A 15,876-nucleotide genomic window follows, 5' to 3' on the forward strand; every position below is an offset into this window, starting at 1 on the left:
ACACAACTGAAGCATTTCTCTTCCACATCTTATCTCTAGCTTATGCATGCAGTGTAACTATATCCAACCCTAGCATCTCCTACCACTGTTTTATTTTTCCTGTTTTAAAAGCAGGACAGATCATTTCTTTTAACTTATAAGGAGACAAATAGAAAAAAAAATACAAAAGGAAAAACAAAAAAGACCAAACCTTTTGTAAACTTAGGGGACAGCCTGTGAGGAGGAAGATACTGGAAGGTAGCTGAATCCAGAAGTGGGCGACGTTGTTGTCCAGTGCTTTAGAAATTGAACTTTAAATACAATAGACTGACTGGAATGTTGCTAGGCACAGATCAAAAAGTTCAGCTGATGAAAACAAATGGTAACCAGAGATCCTTCAAATTTCTTGTAACACATAAATATGGTGGTTCAGCATACCACATTTTTGCTCTATTTAGGATTCAGCTATTGGAGAAAAACAGCAAATTATGTAATTTCACCACCAGAAAGCATTATTCATTCCATGACAAATGTTAACCACTGCCCCAGTTGTGTTTCGTTCTTTCACACTTGAGTATTATTGGTTAATCACAGGAACAGAATAATCTCTGAGTAACAGACCAAATGGTCTGAAAGTTTTTCTAGGTTTCCCAAGCATGAATCCACACCAGAAACTATAAAGAAAAATATTTACAAGCTGGGAGGTAGGAGACACCTCGGTAGAATGAAATTGATAGTGGGAATAGAAGTCTGATTTAGCCATGATTAGAGGGAAAAGTTTACCCAGAAAGTATAAATGATAAGCCATGAATAGAAACTGTGCTCTTGAGATTCATTCCATGAGTATGATAGTACAGCAAGGAAACAGCGTCAGCAATGTCAACTGGCAGCAAAACAGAAAAACAAACATCAGCAAGGTATTAGAAACTGACCCGGGAGAAAAAAATGCCTTTTGCAGGTAAGATATATTAGGTGAGATCTGTCCTGTGACTGCAATTCTTTTACACAAGGAAAAGGCTCAACCCATGAAAAGAGTGTCTGAAATCTCCAGATGCAGCTGATGGGAGATTTCATCCAGCAGCCATGAGGAAGGCTTTTGGCTGCTCCTCTAAAAGTCACTAGTGACCCCAGGCATTAAATAGGCGTCCCGTGGAGGAGGGGGCTGCAGAGCCAAACCACATGCATTTCAGACACATTGAGCAACACTGTCATCAACAGAGCACACAAGGCCTCTGGGCTATGCAAATTCTGGAAAAATCCGAAGACAAATTTGGTGCCTACAGCAGCCTGGGATAAAGGGAGTGCAGAATATGGCTAAAGCTGACTTTACCTCTCCCTTCCTTGGGTTAGAAGTTCTGCTCAATTTAGCCCAGGCTATCAGCCCTTATCTTTTCTCACTGACACTAAGATCCAAAAGGAGATGCCTTTAAATTTGAGGACAGGCACTGTTTTAAAAGAAAGAAGTATGAATCATAAAGCCGGAAGATGCACTGGTGAAGGCCTGCTCTGGTATCTCACAGGAACACTGTAGTGACCATAGTGCACATCCTTACATCCCTAAAAGATCTGAGGAACTGCTTCTGCGGGCTGAGCCCAAGCACACAGCTCCTTCCACACAGGGTGCTTCAGCCATCGGTTAGACAACACACCCTCATGGGCTTTAGAGGCTTTGGCCACAGAAAGAAAAGGAATGATTTATCCACTACCTTAAAGTCTTGTATTTTAAGACTTTGTTCGTGTCAAGTCAATTCCCGCGACCATAAAACAATGCCTAACTGGACCAAGGAGAAGGAGAAATATAAGTATATTCTTATTCTAATGAAAAAATTAGTAGGCTTGTAAGCCTGGAGGAGCACATGGGAAGATGTCATAAGCATTTCTTTTCTCTGACAAACTGCTATAACAGTGAGAGCACCAGAGTAGAGCCCATCAGTGGCTTAAACGGAAAAATCCCCAAACCGGCCACAGCATTCAAGGAAGTGTTCAGGTCTGAGTCAGCTGATAATTAGATAGTTTCACATGGCAGAAACCATTTATGGGAAGACCTGATTCTGAAAAAAAATAATTAAAAAATAATCCTATGTACTCCATCTCCATCTGGCATTATGGCAGGGCAGTGAATGTTAGATGGAAGAGAAAAAGAAGCAAAGCAAAAGCTTTAATGGTGGACAGGTAAATTTTTAACTCCTTACCATCTTTTTATTATAATTTGTCTCCTCCATTTGTTTGCAGCTTATCTGGATGCATTAGATTATGAAGTCATGCAGAATGACTTAGTCATTGAGGTGAGTAAGCTCTATCAGAAAAAGAATACAGTAGCAAATAAACTGTTTCATCAGAGATCACAACAATCACTCCCATGGTGTTGCAGGGCAGAGAATCACATGATGTAAATGGCAGTTTTGTGGTGATCATACTGTTTGAAACAAAATGCTACAAACAAAGATAAGTAGGGAGAATGGTTCTGCAGGCTTCTGATTTCAAATTTACTGCTGCTGTGTGATCTCATCATTCCAAATTACTGAATTATGTAAATAAACTTTCCTAAAATACAGTTGGTTTGATGAGTTCTTGCATTACGTTGGCTTGTATCTATTTTATTTTGTTCCCATTCAATTTGTAGAACAGAATCCCACAAGTATTTCCCAATAACTTCTAAATTTCTACAATTGCTGAGATAGTGTCTCAGACAAAGACCTATAGGTCTGAAATAAAAACAGTGAAGGGTTCAAGATGACATCATGTTTTATGAACACAAGACGTGACCACAAATAACCTACAATAACCTTTAAAATTAGTTTTTTCCTGACTTCATAAAACAATATTTTATTTGGCAGGCCCTTATTGGCAAGCGCTTTGAACAGTTCTATTTGTTTTCTGTAACCAGGAAGACACAACCAGTGTTTTCACATAGGTTTCCTCAGGACTGTGGTTTTGCCATTTTCTGCCTCTTTATAGCTGCCTGCTGATGTTGAATATTTTTCTTTGGGATGTTTATTAAGAACAAGGATATGAATTTAAAAAAATCCCAAACTTTCCTTATAGCTGTGCTAGTGAGTTTCTTCCACTGTAATATAACTGTATCAAAAACACAGAAATAGATCATGGTATCTAGAATGATCTGATTGCTTTAAGTCTGAAGTTATGTAATAACATACAGCTGGCTATATGTATATTATGAGAAACTGAAGGAAATCAGCCCATATGTCCTTTGATGCATTAACCAAGACCAAGATTTAGAAATCCACCATAACTTGTAGCACCATATGAAAAAGAGAGAAACGGGGTTAGCCAATCACTGAATTGAAGAAAAAATAAAATCTAAGTGTTTGAGTTAAAGTAAATTAGAAATGAACATCATCGAGTGCAAGAAATGTTCCTGGCCTCTTAGCAGATCTTACCTGTGATGAGTTGCTTTTTTGTGTCACCATCACCAGTTGTCCTGGCTGTGAGCCCCAGTTTGAGAGGTGTGTTTTCCATAGTGCCTCCTGCAATGAAACCAGATTGCTTGTTATGTTTTCAGCTGCTCAGAGTTTCGTTGTTTTGAATGGTGCTGTTGTGAAAAAGTGGACTACTTTCCTACCACATCTGTAGGACCGGCTATGCTGCTGCCAGTGCCAGAAGTATGTATTTTTCATTGCTGTTTTTTATTATTTGGAAAAAAATCTCCCTACGATTTTTATTCAGTATATTTTGAGCTATAAAGTACACTTAGTCACCAGTTCAAAATTCAGTAAAGCCCAACTCCTCCCCAAAAATGTTTTGTATGTTTGAGAAGGGTCATGTAATTAACAAAGATGTGCTTTCCAACTTCTGTACACAGTTCAGACTTCTTAGTAATCCCTCTTACTTCTCTACAGTATGAAGCCTGAGTGAATAAGGAAACCTCCAATAATTAAACTTGCTCTATTGACCTAACCAAAATGAACTGGCTATGCAACAATGTAGCTGTCCATGTAAAAACAGGAAGTTAGATTTCCCCAAGTAACCCTTACTCACCATGAGAAAAACAGCTGGTGCTCTCCCTTCACATGCAAGTGTGTGGGGCATGGATAAAAGATGTATACTTCTGATATCCTCTCTTTTAAAAGGGTGTTGTTGTTTTTTTGGTTTTTTGTTTTTTTCCAGTGGAGGTTTTCCAGCACTCAGTTCCTGAGAGGTAGGGCCCCAAGACAGTCTGGTCGAAATAGTTAGAATCATATCTTTGTAAGGAGAAGTCTGTGAAAATGAACAAAGAAGCCACATTAGTGTAACATGAATAATCCTCCCTGACCTCCAAAGAGAAAAATAATAAAGGATTTATTACACTTTTTTTTTCTCCCTAAGAAATAGTATTAAGAAAAATCCTCCTTACAACAACAATAACCACTGTTTCAGAATCAGAGCTTTTGTGTCACTGTTCTCCAGTAGTTACGCTACATTTCTCCCAGTACACTGCTGGGATTTTTTATTTTTTATTTTGCTACACATGCTCGCACATCTGCTCCACATGTGTGATCAGCAACTGGATTTTCTGAGCTGAACGTCCTGTTAAACGGACAGAGTGGGCAGATCATTCCTTAGAGAGCAGAGAATCTGCCTCTGGTGGATTGCCGCCAAATGCAATGGTGTAATAAAGAAAAGAAAGCTGCTCATTCGGATTGCTCTGAAATGAACTGTGTCCTCTCCTAAAATACCATCTGGTTAGGATCCCTGGAGGTGCAGTCCAACACACCTAGGTCTGGCAATCTGTATGTTTGATGGCTGCAAATGTCTCCGTGTAGGTTGAATAGGGGGAGCAAGGTCATTAAGAATCAGAAGAGGTGAAACTGTTGTGATTTCATCCCCTTTCACCCACCCAAACAAAATAGCACAAGAAGGCTGGGGAGGTGTTTGTGTTTTTGTTGCTGAAGTTGACAGCTAATCTTTAAAAAAGGTGTCTTAGGCTTTGCCTTTCTCTATGGGACAGGTTATGTCTCTTCAGCTTGGGCCTTTGGTTCATTATTCGAGGATTTAAGAGTAAATTGTGTAAGGGAGATTGAGTAAGCCCAATAGTATGTGTGCAAGGAAATCCAGCTTCCAAAAATCAAATCACACCAGGGGCTGATAACAGATGTACAAAGTTAGAGGAGAAATTAACAGATGCTTTTCAGTTTTTGCCATTATCACCAATGAAATCCAGCTCATATGGTCCATAGGTCACATTAAAGGGTCTGCTGCAGATGAATTCAGTTCTTTCCTGACACTGGCAAAATTAAGATTGCAACTGCACCATACTGCATGTATCCTAGATACAAGTTGGCTTTGTTAAAGTGCTGTCAGCGCTGCTAAAAGGATTCTTCTTGTTTATCAGTGAAGTCTGCAACCAGACAAACAAATGTTAACACACTGGATAAATCCTTCCCTGTAATGGATGTCCTGCAAACCAGGGAACATGACTGTTCCACTCTCTACAAACACAATCTTTCATTTTCGTCTCAGTCTGAATCTATCCTCATGAATGAGACAGGGCCTGGAAACATTCCTGGGCAATGGATTATGATCATCTACAATGTTAAACAGTCAGGCAAGTCCCTAGCACCCGCAGGACTGTTGCCAACTACCTCCAAACCACTCCCAGGCACAAATCAGAAGCAGGGGATTTCCAGCACCATTCCCAATCAGCAATTTGCAAGTAGACACCAGTTCTGAAGTTTAAGAGTATTTACTAGAGCTGAGCTGGCTGCTCCTCGCCTGTTGGCCTTGGTTCCTGGGAACACTGAGAATGTCTCAGAAGCCCATAGCCCTGGACAACACTTGCCAGCATGACTTTATTTTAAACAAAGGCAGAGTCTACCACTTCTTGAGGTAGAAGTTTCTTTCTGCCTGGGGAGACCATTTTCTTTGTAAACAAGCCCAAGTTACAAAACTCTGGAGTTATTTTTAGGACTTCTTTCAGCAGATACCACTTAACAGGGTTTTGTTTCTGCAACTGCCCTGGAAGCTGTTGGGTGACTGAGCCCCTGCTGTGGCAGTGGTGTTGCTGATGGGGTGGGTCTCACTGCCTCTAGCTAATGCAATCACTCTCCCCCTCTGGAACAGCCCTAAAAATGTTTTGTTTTTTTTTTTTCTTTGTTGTTTTTTTTTTTTCTCTTTCCAAAGGTGTTTTAAAATAGCTACTGATAGCTACTGCTGTTGGTTGTATTGTGAGCTCCTATTGTTCCTGTTTATCCATCTGCTTGTAATTATACTGGCTTCAGGATGATTTTTTAATTAATTTGAAATAATTAATTTGATTATTGCTTACCATCCAATGGAAAAATGAGTCAAAGTCACGATTCTGCTTTTGAGGTCTTTTCAAGATCTTGAATTCAGTTCAAATTCACATTTATTATCATTATTTTTAATTTCTTTTGAGCAAGACATTCAAAAAAATTGCTTTAGAAACAATGGCATAGAGCATATCCTAAAGAAATGACTGTCCTTTGGCTCCTGTAGCTGTTATTTTACCAACTACAAAAACTGAGAAAAACACCAGTTTCACTAGCAGCTAATGTTGGCTCTGTTGAGTCACAGCAGGTATTCCAAGGAAAGTCTTTTGTTTAACTTGTATTTTCCGGGCTTCCCTGCATGAAGCTACAATCTGTCAGGAATGTTCTGTTCCAGTCCCCGGGGGAGTTTTGACAGCCTAACGCTTCCAGGCTCAGCCCCAGGGTGCCAGGTGCAAAGAGCTGGAGTTGAGGCTGGGACCTAAGGGCTTCCAGTCAGCTGGGAATAAACTCTGGTGCCCAAACTGGTCTAGCCAGCAGCTTCCATCCCAGATCTCCAGTCCTCTGCCCCAGCAACCTTGACTTTGCACTGCTTGGGGTTTCTTGTTCAGCATTTTGGAAAGAGTGAACCAACTTTCTTTCACTGACAGTTTCTGATAGATCATTCTATTAGATAATTTCTGATGGAAATTAATGGAATAAACATAGGGTAGAAAAGAAAGCAGTGAATTGAACTGTTTATTAACTAATTAACTATTTACTGTGATTGCTAATGCTATGTAAAAAAGCTGAAGTCGTAAAACTGAGGGAAGGTTTTGCAGTTTGGGAGCTGGAGATGGCTAAGAAGCATAATTAAATATCTTTAGCCAGACTGGATTAGGTCCAGAATAAAACAGGATACGTTTAAGGAATACCTACTTGCAAAATAACACTATTTGAGTAATATAAAGACTTCTCCCCTTCTTTCAAATACAGATCCTATTATGATCAATTATTGTGTGCAAAAAGATGACTTCAAAAATAGTAAGCTGAAGTAGGACAGGAGAACCATCAATAAAACTTTTTATCTAAATCACTGTAGCAGGTTAGTAAGTAGTGATAAGGTGAAGCCATTTTGGTGATGAACTAGAAGTCTCTCAGAGCCCAACACTTAAACTGAACACATTCTGAAGTTTGGTTATCTTCAGTTAAAGGTTTTCAGTATTTTCTGGTTTTCTTCTCACTTTTCTAAGTCTTAACCATTGATCAGCCCTCTGCCCTTTTCCTGATGAGCTCACATCTCCCAGTAGTGCAGACCCCTCATTAGGGACCATGACATTATGTGGCAGTGACACAGATCTGGCCATGAGCAGATCTGCTCTACCTGTGCTACCAGGGGTCTGTGGCACCTCTGAAAGCTGAACTTGTGGTGGGGGAAAGAGGCAAAAGAGTTGTCTGGAAGTGTACATGAGAAATACAGTGTTGGTTTGAACTGAGGAAGATCCCTTTTTTTGAGACTTTTCTTATTGGCACTTTTGTCCTGCACATTAATACTTTTTCTCCTTGTAAGGAAAGAACAGAAAACTAGTGATTGCCTGTAAAAAAGACTGAATTTGAGGCCAATCATCTCTCCCACCTTGGGAACTGACCTACTGCCCTTTGAAGACCTGAAGATTTTTTCTGTTGGTTCAGGTGGCTTTGGGGATTGGGACCCTTTGTTACAATGCCCCTAACCAAATAAATAAAGCGTTGAGAAATCAAACCATCCTACACTTTGTATTTCTACTATAACATATTTAATAATAATTCAAATCTTAGCCATTCTGTAGAGGGACAGGGATATAAAAGAAGAGAAAGACATAGATTCCTGCATAGTAAATAGGTTATTTTAGCAAGCAGTGGCACAAAAGCAGAATTTTTCAGAGCCATGTAATAAGCCATGACAACTACCTTCTAGTGTACCTGGCATATGGCTTTCTAGATTTCACTGAGTTTAAGACAAGGAATCAGTCCTAGGGTGTTGTGCCATACCTTCTCACTTCACAAATACTATGGTGGCATTATGGGCTAGTTAGAGAAAAAAATAGGAAAAGAATGTTTGCTGACTTTGTTCAGTGTTGTCAACACAGTTTTTAATTGCCTCAGCAAGTTATCATTAGGTGAAAGATAACAGCCTGCCAAGTCTGGAGAGTAAACATTTCATGTTGATCCACCCACGAAGCATTCAAATAAGAAACTGGAGCTTATTCAGCGTAACTCAGGTTTAACTATCTCATTTTCAAGATAGTTAATTCTTCATGACCTTTCAGATTCTCGTCTCTTCATGTTTGTTCTCAGCCATCTGAATCTTGCTGCCTGCTCTTTCATGTTGAACATATGGTTAATCAGATATAGGTTATCATTACATTTGTGAACATGTCTGATGAAGGTGCCTCTTTTATTACTCACCTGAAGTCTGGTTTTAAATGTTACCATCTTAAATGTTGATAGGTTTTTTCTTATTCTCCAAACTGCATATTGTTTACACATGTTTCTTCTAGGCATAAAATATAGATATAAAAATGCAAACACACACACATATGAGGACTACTCCAAAAGTAATGCCTCCTTTTATATTGGCCCATGACGTCAAAGGCAGTTGTAGACAATATGGCAGTAGAGGCTGAACCTTCCTGCCAATATTCTGTTACATATTGTTGCTGTGTGACAGATGGCAGCAGAAGGGCAGTCTGACAGAATGGCGTCTGACATGGAAGTGTGTATGAAGCAAAATTGTACGATCAAATTTCTCCATGCAGAAAAAAAAAATGCATCTACCGGCATTCCTTGATGCTTGTCAAATGTTTATGGAGATCAAACAGTTGAAGTGAGCACAGTGAGGCAACTGGTGGTGCATTTCAGCAGTGGTAACAACAGTGGGTCACTTCCGCTGGTGCAGATTTTTATGAGCACGTCACGTAGGCTCTTACTCATCACTGGTGAAAATGCACAGCTAATGGCGGTGCCTATGCTGAAAAGTAATGTTTTGCGGCTGAGAATTTATTCTATCAAATAGTGTAATTGTGCTCTTTGTATCTGTTGTATTTTCCATGGGAATAAATAGGAGGCATTACTTTTGGAGAAACCCATGTATGTGTAAACTTGCATTCACGTGACATATATTGTATATGCAAATAGAATGTACAGTATATGTAATATATGCAATCTATGCATTTATATTAAAATAGCACCTATTAATGTATCAGCAAGATTGCTTAACAATCTTAATGAGAACAGCAAAGTAGCCCAGAGGCTCAGGACAGCTTGTAATTAAGCGCACTTTCCATATGCAGGTGGTAAGCAAGCTGCACCAGGTGGAAGAGGAATACATAAGAGAAAAAAATATTTGTCCCTGATATTATAGAGCAAGGATGAAAAAAATAAAGTGTGTAGAAGGCATTGCCCTAGGAAATAGAAGAGAGCGTTTCCCGAGGAGGTTTCCAGTATCATCTGGAAAATGGATCAGTGAGACTTTCAATCCAAAGAAGATAAGAAAAAGTTAATCAGGGGTAAAAAAAAAAGTCCCGGAATGGGAAAAGCACTCTTGAAGCTCATGAAAAAATGGAGCAGGAGAGGATGGATTTGCAGCTGACAACAACCTCTATATGAAGAGAAAATTTGCAGCTGGTGTAGCAGAAGGGATTTTGATCAGCACGACGTGCAGCAGAGGCTGAGATACCGTCTGGAATGTCAAAAGCTTTTACCATTCTGAGAAGAGTGTGTGAAGGTGTATGCTGCCAGTGGGTTCTGCGTTCTCTCTCTCCTTGGTAAGTACCCCAGGAACTACTGTTAGATTTTCCCCTGGAAATGTGTACAGATGTGTAGAATATGCAAACCCCTACCACATGACATGTCAACTGAAACAAACCATAAGCCTTTATCTGTAGGACCTTCTGCTTTTCTTATGCTAACCTACTTGAAGATTGCTACAGGTTGTATGTGAGACTTCAGTCCTCTCCTATTTCAGAAGACAAGAGTGCAATGTTTTTACTAAGCTGTGTACTTTCTTGATCTCCTTCCCTCAGGAGAAATCTTATAAAGTATCTTAGATGATTGGTCAAAACTTCTGCTCTTGTTATTCTTTTGCACCTGAGAAACTGGCCAAAGTTCAAGGTTTTGGGATTGCTTCAAAAGGGCGGAAAAGCTGGCACAGGAATCAATACTTCTTTCAAATAATTTTATGTATTTACAAGGAATGGATTGACCCTCTTTTCCTGAGGAGAAAAACCACAGTTATTTACCACATCAATGTTCTTCTAAGTTATCTCCCCATGAGGACTCTTTCAAGGCTTTTCAGGGTTGTGCAACCAGCTGTTGTTCAAGTGCATTTTTTGATTTCTCCTCCTTTTCCTTCTATACCATGTGGAGGAACACATTGCAGAGGGGTCACAAATAGTAGAAACTGGGCTAATAGAAGAATCAAACTAATGCTGTCACGTTAGACCTGTGTTGCACATGAGCTAATAAAATTTGCAGAAGGTAGGGCTTATAAATGCAATCCCAGTACAATATACAGGAAGTTGGTTTGTTTGGGGGATATCTTTTACTATCTCCAGAAGCTAACACCTTGAACAGTATGACTGGACCACCCTGGGTTACTGTTAGCTTGGGAATATTTAGATACGTATTCTTTTTTTCTTCCATTTATTTCTCTTGTGTATGCAGTCATTAATTCAAGCAAAACTCTTTTCATCTTTCCACCCAAAGTGTTAAGATTCCTCAGTTGCTTTCAATATGTCTTTGTTTTAATGTAGAAATCAGTGATAATCCATGAAAAATGTTTTTTAATTGAAGCCAAGCTGTCAGACCTGCCCAGCTCTAGAGCGTTTCACTATGTTGTCAATAAATGAAGTATTGGAAGAAGCTGAAGAAGTTGCAGTTCAGTAACGGTTTTCTATGAATAGTAAATAGAAAGGTATACTGTGCACTGCTTAACATTTAAATCTGTAGTTACTTTTTTATATTGAGTGTGGTCAGTATGGATTTTAGTTGGAGTATCTGGGATCCAAACTTAGTCATGCACCTAGACAAATCCTTAAACCAGCTAGGCTGTCAGTCTTCTATATAAAGTAGCCGATGAGATATTGATGGATAGAGACATCACTTGGATGGGCCTCACTGAGAGGGGGCTCACAGGAGCAAGTTGTAAGGAAAGGTGGGGTCAGAAGTGGTAGTAATTTTTGAGCATTTGCTTCTGTCTTGCAGAAGAGGTGTAATAGTATAAACTCACTGTCAAGTTTGTGGGTAAATGGAGACTAAGAAATGATGTCTCTGCAGAGTGGGAACAGCTCTCCCTAGCTACAACACGTGGCTTGCTGTCACCTTTAATGAATGTTTATAAAGTATTTGGGGACTTTTACTTGCAAAGTGTTATGCATGAGCCACTGATAATTAAATGTTTTATGTTGTACTTGTTTAAGCCAATGCTAGCAGTAACTAATGGAAAACTTCATGTCTGTGACTCAAAAAGGTCAGAATAATTGGAAAGAGATGACTGTCTGGGTGAAATGTGTGAATTCTGAAAAAAGCCTGTCTGAAGAGTGTAATGTGTTCTCACAAATGGGTGGAGAAAGGATTCTTTTTCATTTATCAGCACTTGTATTCAATTGAATATGATAGAACAAGAACACAGCAAGCTGATAGAGCCAGAATGTTTTCTGTGTATGTTGCATTGGCAGCAGGCAGCACTTAAACTGGATGCAGTATCAAAAGGATCTAGTGTCTAAATGATAATCAAACATATTACATATCAGTGGTCATTCGACAACTTTAACATCAGCAAAGGAGTCTAATCACCTTGTTGGGAGTTACGAATCTTCTCTGAATTGGGGTGAGACACTTGTTATCCACACTGCTAATACTGCTGCTTAAACCAAGAGGCAAGCAGTTGCAACAAACAGCATTAAAAAATGAAGAGGCAGAGGACAACTGAGAATAACACCAACCAGCCTTGTGTGTACAGCATAAGATTCAACACGACTGAATGTGTGTGCAGATGCAACTCACAACATGTCCTTGTGCACACATACAGTCTCTGGCCAAGCTCCTCATTCTCTGGTTAGCCCTGGCAGCAGAAGAGCTGCTCGTTGCTTCCCAAAATTACACACCAGGTGCAGCTCCCTTGGCTCAGCACTTCCATTCACAACACTACTCTGCACCCACTTGAGAAGAGCCCACACATCCTGCTAGCTTGAAAAAGTGAGAACTAGGTAACAAGTGCTTTAACACTGAACAAATGCATGTAAGAAATCTTTGCTGGCTCTCTCCCTTCACTATTAACATGTGACTCCATGACTTTATGATAATTTGTTACAATAAATTTTAGTTTTAAAAGTTCAGCGCCAGATTGGCTGAAGAACATACTCACTAGTTTCTCCACACGTTAAGCTTCTTGCAGCTACCTGTAGGCCTGGGCTGGCTGATTACCTCAGCAGGTGGAGATCTTGGGCTCACGTGCCTCAGCTGGAAGTCCACAAACTTAACCTTGGCACAAACCAGGAGGCCTTCTTTTTTTTTTTTTTTTTTTTTTCCCTGCTCCTACACTTTCACTTCGTAATATCATAAATTGTATTTCATTAGCTAAACCCATTAGCTAACCTTTACCACATACATATTACTCCTAATAAGGTTAAGTGGCTAAGTCATTCACCGGAGGAAAATTGAGCTCTGCAAATGGCAGGGCTCAGAGGAGCGGCCCGCAGGAGCCCATTCCTGGTGTTATACTCCCTCTGCAGGGCACAGAGGCTCTGCGGCCTGCTCAGGCCTCTTTCTCTCCCCCTTCCGCTCCTCTCTTTCTCCCACGGAAATTCACTTTCTACACCCTGCAATTATCCAGTGTATCCGGGGGCAAGTTACTCAGAGGAGTATCCCACAGAAAAAGCTGTTAAGTAATAAGTAGAACCTTATGTTTACCACAGGAACAGCCTTAATCCCCCTCTGTCATTTATTTTCTTTCCTCTTTCCCAGTATTTTGGAGGTTCTCCCCATCACTTCACAAAACATGGGGCTTCAAGAGATCCTGCTTTCTGCATGGCCTTGGGGGAGCCCTCTCCTTATGAGGACTTGAGGCCCTGTCCCCATGTGCACATCTCTGTCTCACTGCAGCCCTGTGGTAAGAGGTGAGGTAAAGAAATGAGGGATGCACAGGGCATTTTTTTATCTCTCTGTGAATTCTGGTACTTGAATCATTTCAACTTAATTCAAAGCCAAAAAGTGACATTTACATTTTTTCCTCAGTATGAATACTGAGAGAAAAAGGAAATTTTGAAACATCTGGTTAAGTATTTTCGATCGAAGTAAAACATAGTTCAGCATCTAAGTGCTTTGCTTGCAGTTATGCAGCTGGTTTCAAATGCTTTTTGAATAGCATTTAAATTATTATTTAAATTGCATTTTCCTATACTAGCGTATTGCCTTATGGAAGAAATATTTGTATGTTTAATGCCACATCTTTCCCTATGGCTTTGTCTTACTGGCCAAACATCTTTCACACAGAGTTGTGTGACTCTAGTACTTCGCTCTGATATTAGATAGAGGAAAACCCATGCTGCCTTGCGGAGGGATGTCAACCTGTGAGGAGCCTGGCCAGAGGACAGCCCCAGAACGGGGACAGGGCCTGAACCACTCTCCTCTGAAGTCAGTGCAGTGATGAAGAGATGCAAGACACTGGTTTCAGCGAACCCATGTGTTCCATGCTGATTTAAAAACAAACAAAAAAAAGAAATACTCCAGTTTGGTTCCTTCATGATTTCAACTTCATACACACTGTGTTCTCTTCCCAAAAATTCATTCAGGTAGAAGATTCCTATGTATGTCCTCCTCTGTGCCCCATCAAACATCAGCCTCCCCATTCTCAAACAGAGCAGATGAAGAGGAGCTGCTTCGTGAAGCATCTGGGGAAGCATTAAGAAGTGCCACCTCTGGCACCTACAGCCCTGAGCTCAGCAACTGTTTGAACCAGTTATTCATCAGACCATGCTGGGGATCGAGAAGGAGCCTTGGCCTGGGCATGGCTTCCAGGTTGCTCAGGGAAAATGTCCCACAGCACTCTCCTCACAAAGGGGTAAACCTGGCCTCCAGTGGGCCCCAGCTACCAGCAGAGGAGTCTGCTCTGGGCATGGTGGGTTTATGCACACCGTGGTCAGGTCTGCTTTCCTAGCAATGATGAGTGTGGTAAAGTAAGCAATGAAACAGATGTTATGAGAAATATCTGCTGAATTCTCAGTGGCTTGCATCTGAGAGCACAAAGAACCAGCCTGAACAACATACCCAGTCATATAATACGTTCACCATAATCCAAACCAACATCCTCAACTGTCTTATGCTGTCATCATTTGATCAACTCCATTTTCACATATCCTTTTCAAGCCACACAATTATCAGGAAAGTTTGACACAACATAAATTGAAAGACCTGTTTCCTCTATTAAATGCTTTCCAAAAAAAAAAACCAAAAAAAAAAAACAAAACAAAAAAAACCCCCAACATCCTAATTCCTAATAGGCTGGTCACATGCTAGCATGAGTGATAATTCCAGGTCTTTCACACTTCCATGTCAAATGCCATTTTGTCAAACTGCCCCTCTGCGGCCATCTGTGGCACAGCAACAAAATGTAATGGAATAGTGGCAGGAAGGTTCAACCTCTACTGCCATATCACCAACATCAGCCTCTGATATCTTGGGCTCATATAATAAAATAGGAGACATTATTTTTGGAGCAGACCTCGCAGTTTCCATGGAGATAAATAGGAGGCATTACTTTCAGATCAACCCACTTACATGCTGCAAGTCCATGCCAGAATCAGTAAGCAGATGTCACTCCTCAAAAATCTCAAAAAAAGTTGTTAGGAAAAACAACCACAAACCTTTGGTGCTTTAAAGAGCAGGTCATTCTCTTAGCACCAGTGGTCTTTTATTTCATCTATTTATTATTATTATTATTACTATTATTATTTATTCATTGGCTTAATTAAAATTCAAGACTGACCTTCTCTGACGTTGTAGGAATAAGAAAGAATATACTCCTCACACTACCTTACAGTGTAACTTCTATTTTCATGCACATTATGCACTTCCATGGATAATGAATATCACATGCTTTGTTACGTATATGCTAAAGTGCTTTGCTAGAGTAAGACCTGCAAGAAAGGAATTTGCAATCCTCCTTTTAATCTGGGTGGTCATTTATTTCATTCTATTAATTTTTTAGTGCAGTCTCAGATATTTGCCTTCAAACATAAACAGAAGGGATATGATTCACTTCATACAAAACTATGTCCAAAACTCAGATATGTCTTTGAAATCCATCATGTTATCCAGTTACAATCAGTTGAAATGGTACATTTCCTCACCTGCTTTTATAACTGTTATGAGCTTCATGTGTTTCTGTGCATAAATGTAAGCAGCAGTCTCTGAAAATGATGCAGAAAAAAGTTGCGTATAATTTATGAAGCTCATTATTGCTTTAAAGTAGTTCCTACGGTCATTTACACATTTCTACCTTACAGCAAATTTGTATGAGAATTTAAACCTGCATATATATGTTTGAATACATGTAGTGAAACATTGCGTGCACCAGCAAAGCTCTCACACATGGGTGCCCCTCTGCTTACGCTGTGCTCTCAGCTATTGCTATGAGTGGCACCATGATGAA

General features: G+C 40.0%; 1 long non-coding RNA gene across 1 annotated transcript; it reads right to left on the bottom strand.

The window, feature by feature from the left end:
• Positions 2,170–12,729, bottom strand: LOC110394501. Its single transcript, XR_002435672.1, has 4 exons — positions 12,592–12,729; positions 3,979–4,197; positions 3,381–3,467; positions 2,170–2,275 (listed from the first exon to the last, which is right to left on the bottom strand). It is a non-coding gene; the product is annotated as an uncharacterized LOC110394501 (long non-coding RNA).

Source organism: Numida meleagris, chromosome 2, assembly GCF_002078875.1.
Source record: "Numida meleagris isolate 19003 breed g44 Domestic line chromosome 2, NumMel1.0, whole genome shotgun sequence".
Taxonomy (NCBI): domain Eukaryota; kingdom Metazoa; phylum Chordata; class Aves; order Galliformes; family Numididae; genus Numida; species Numida meleagris.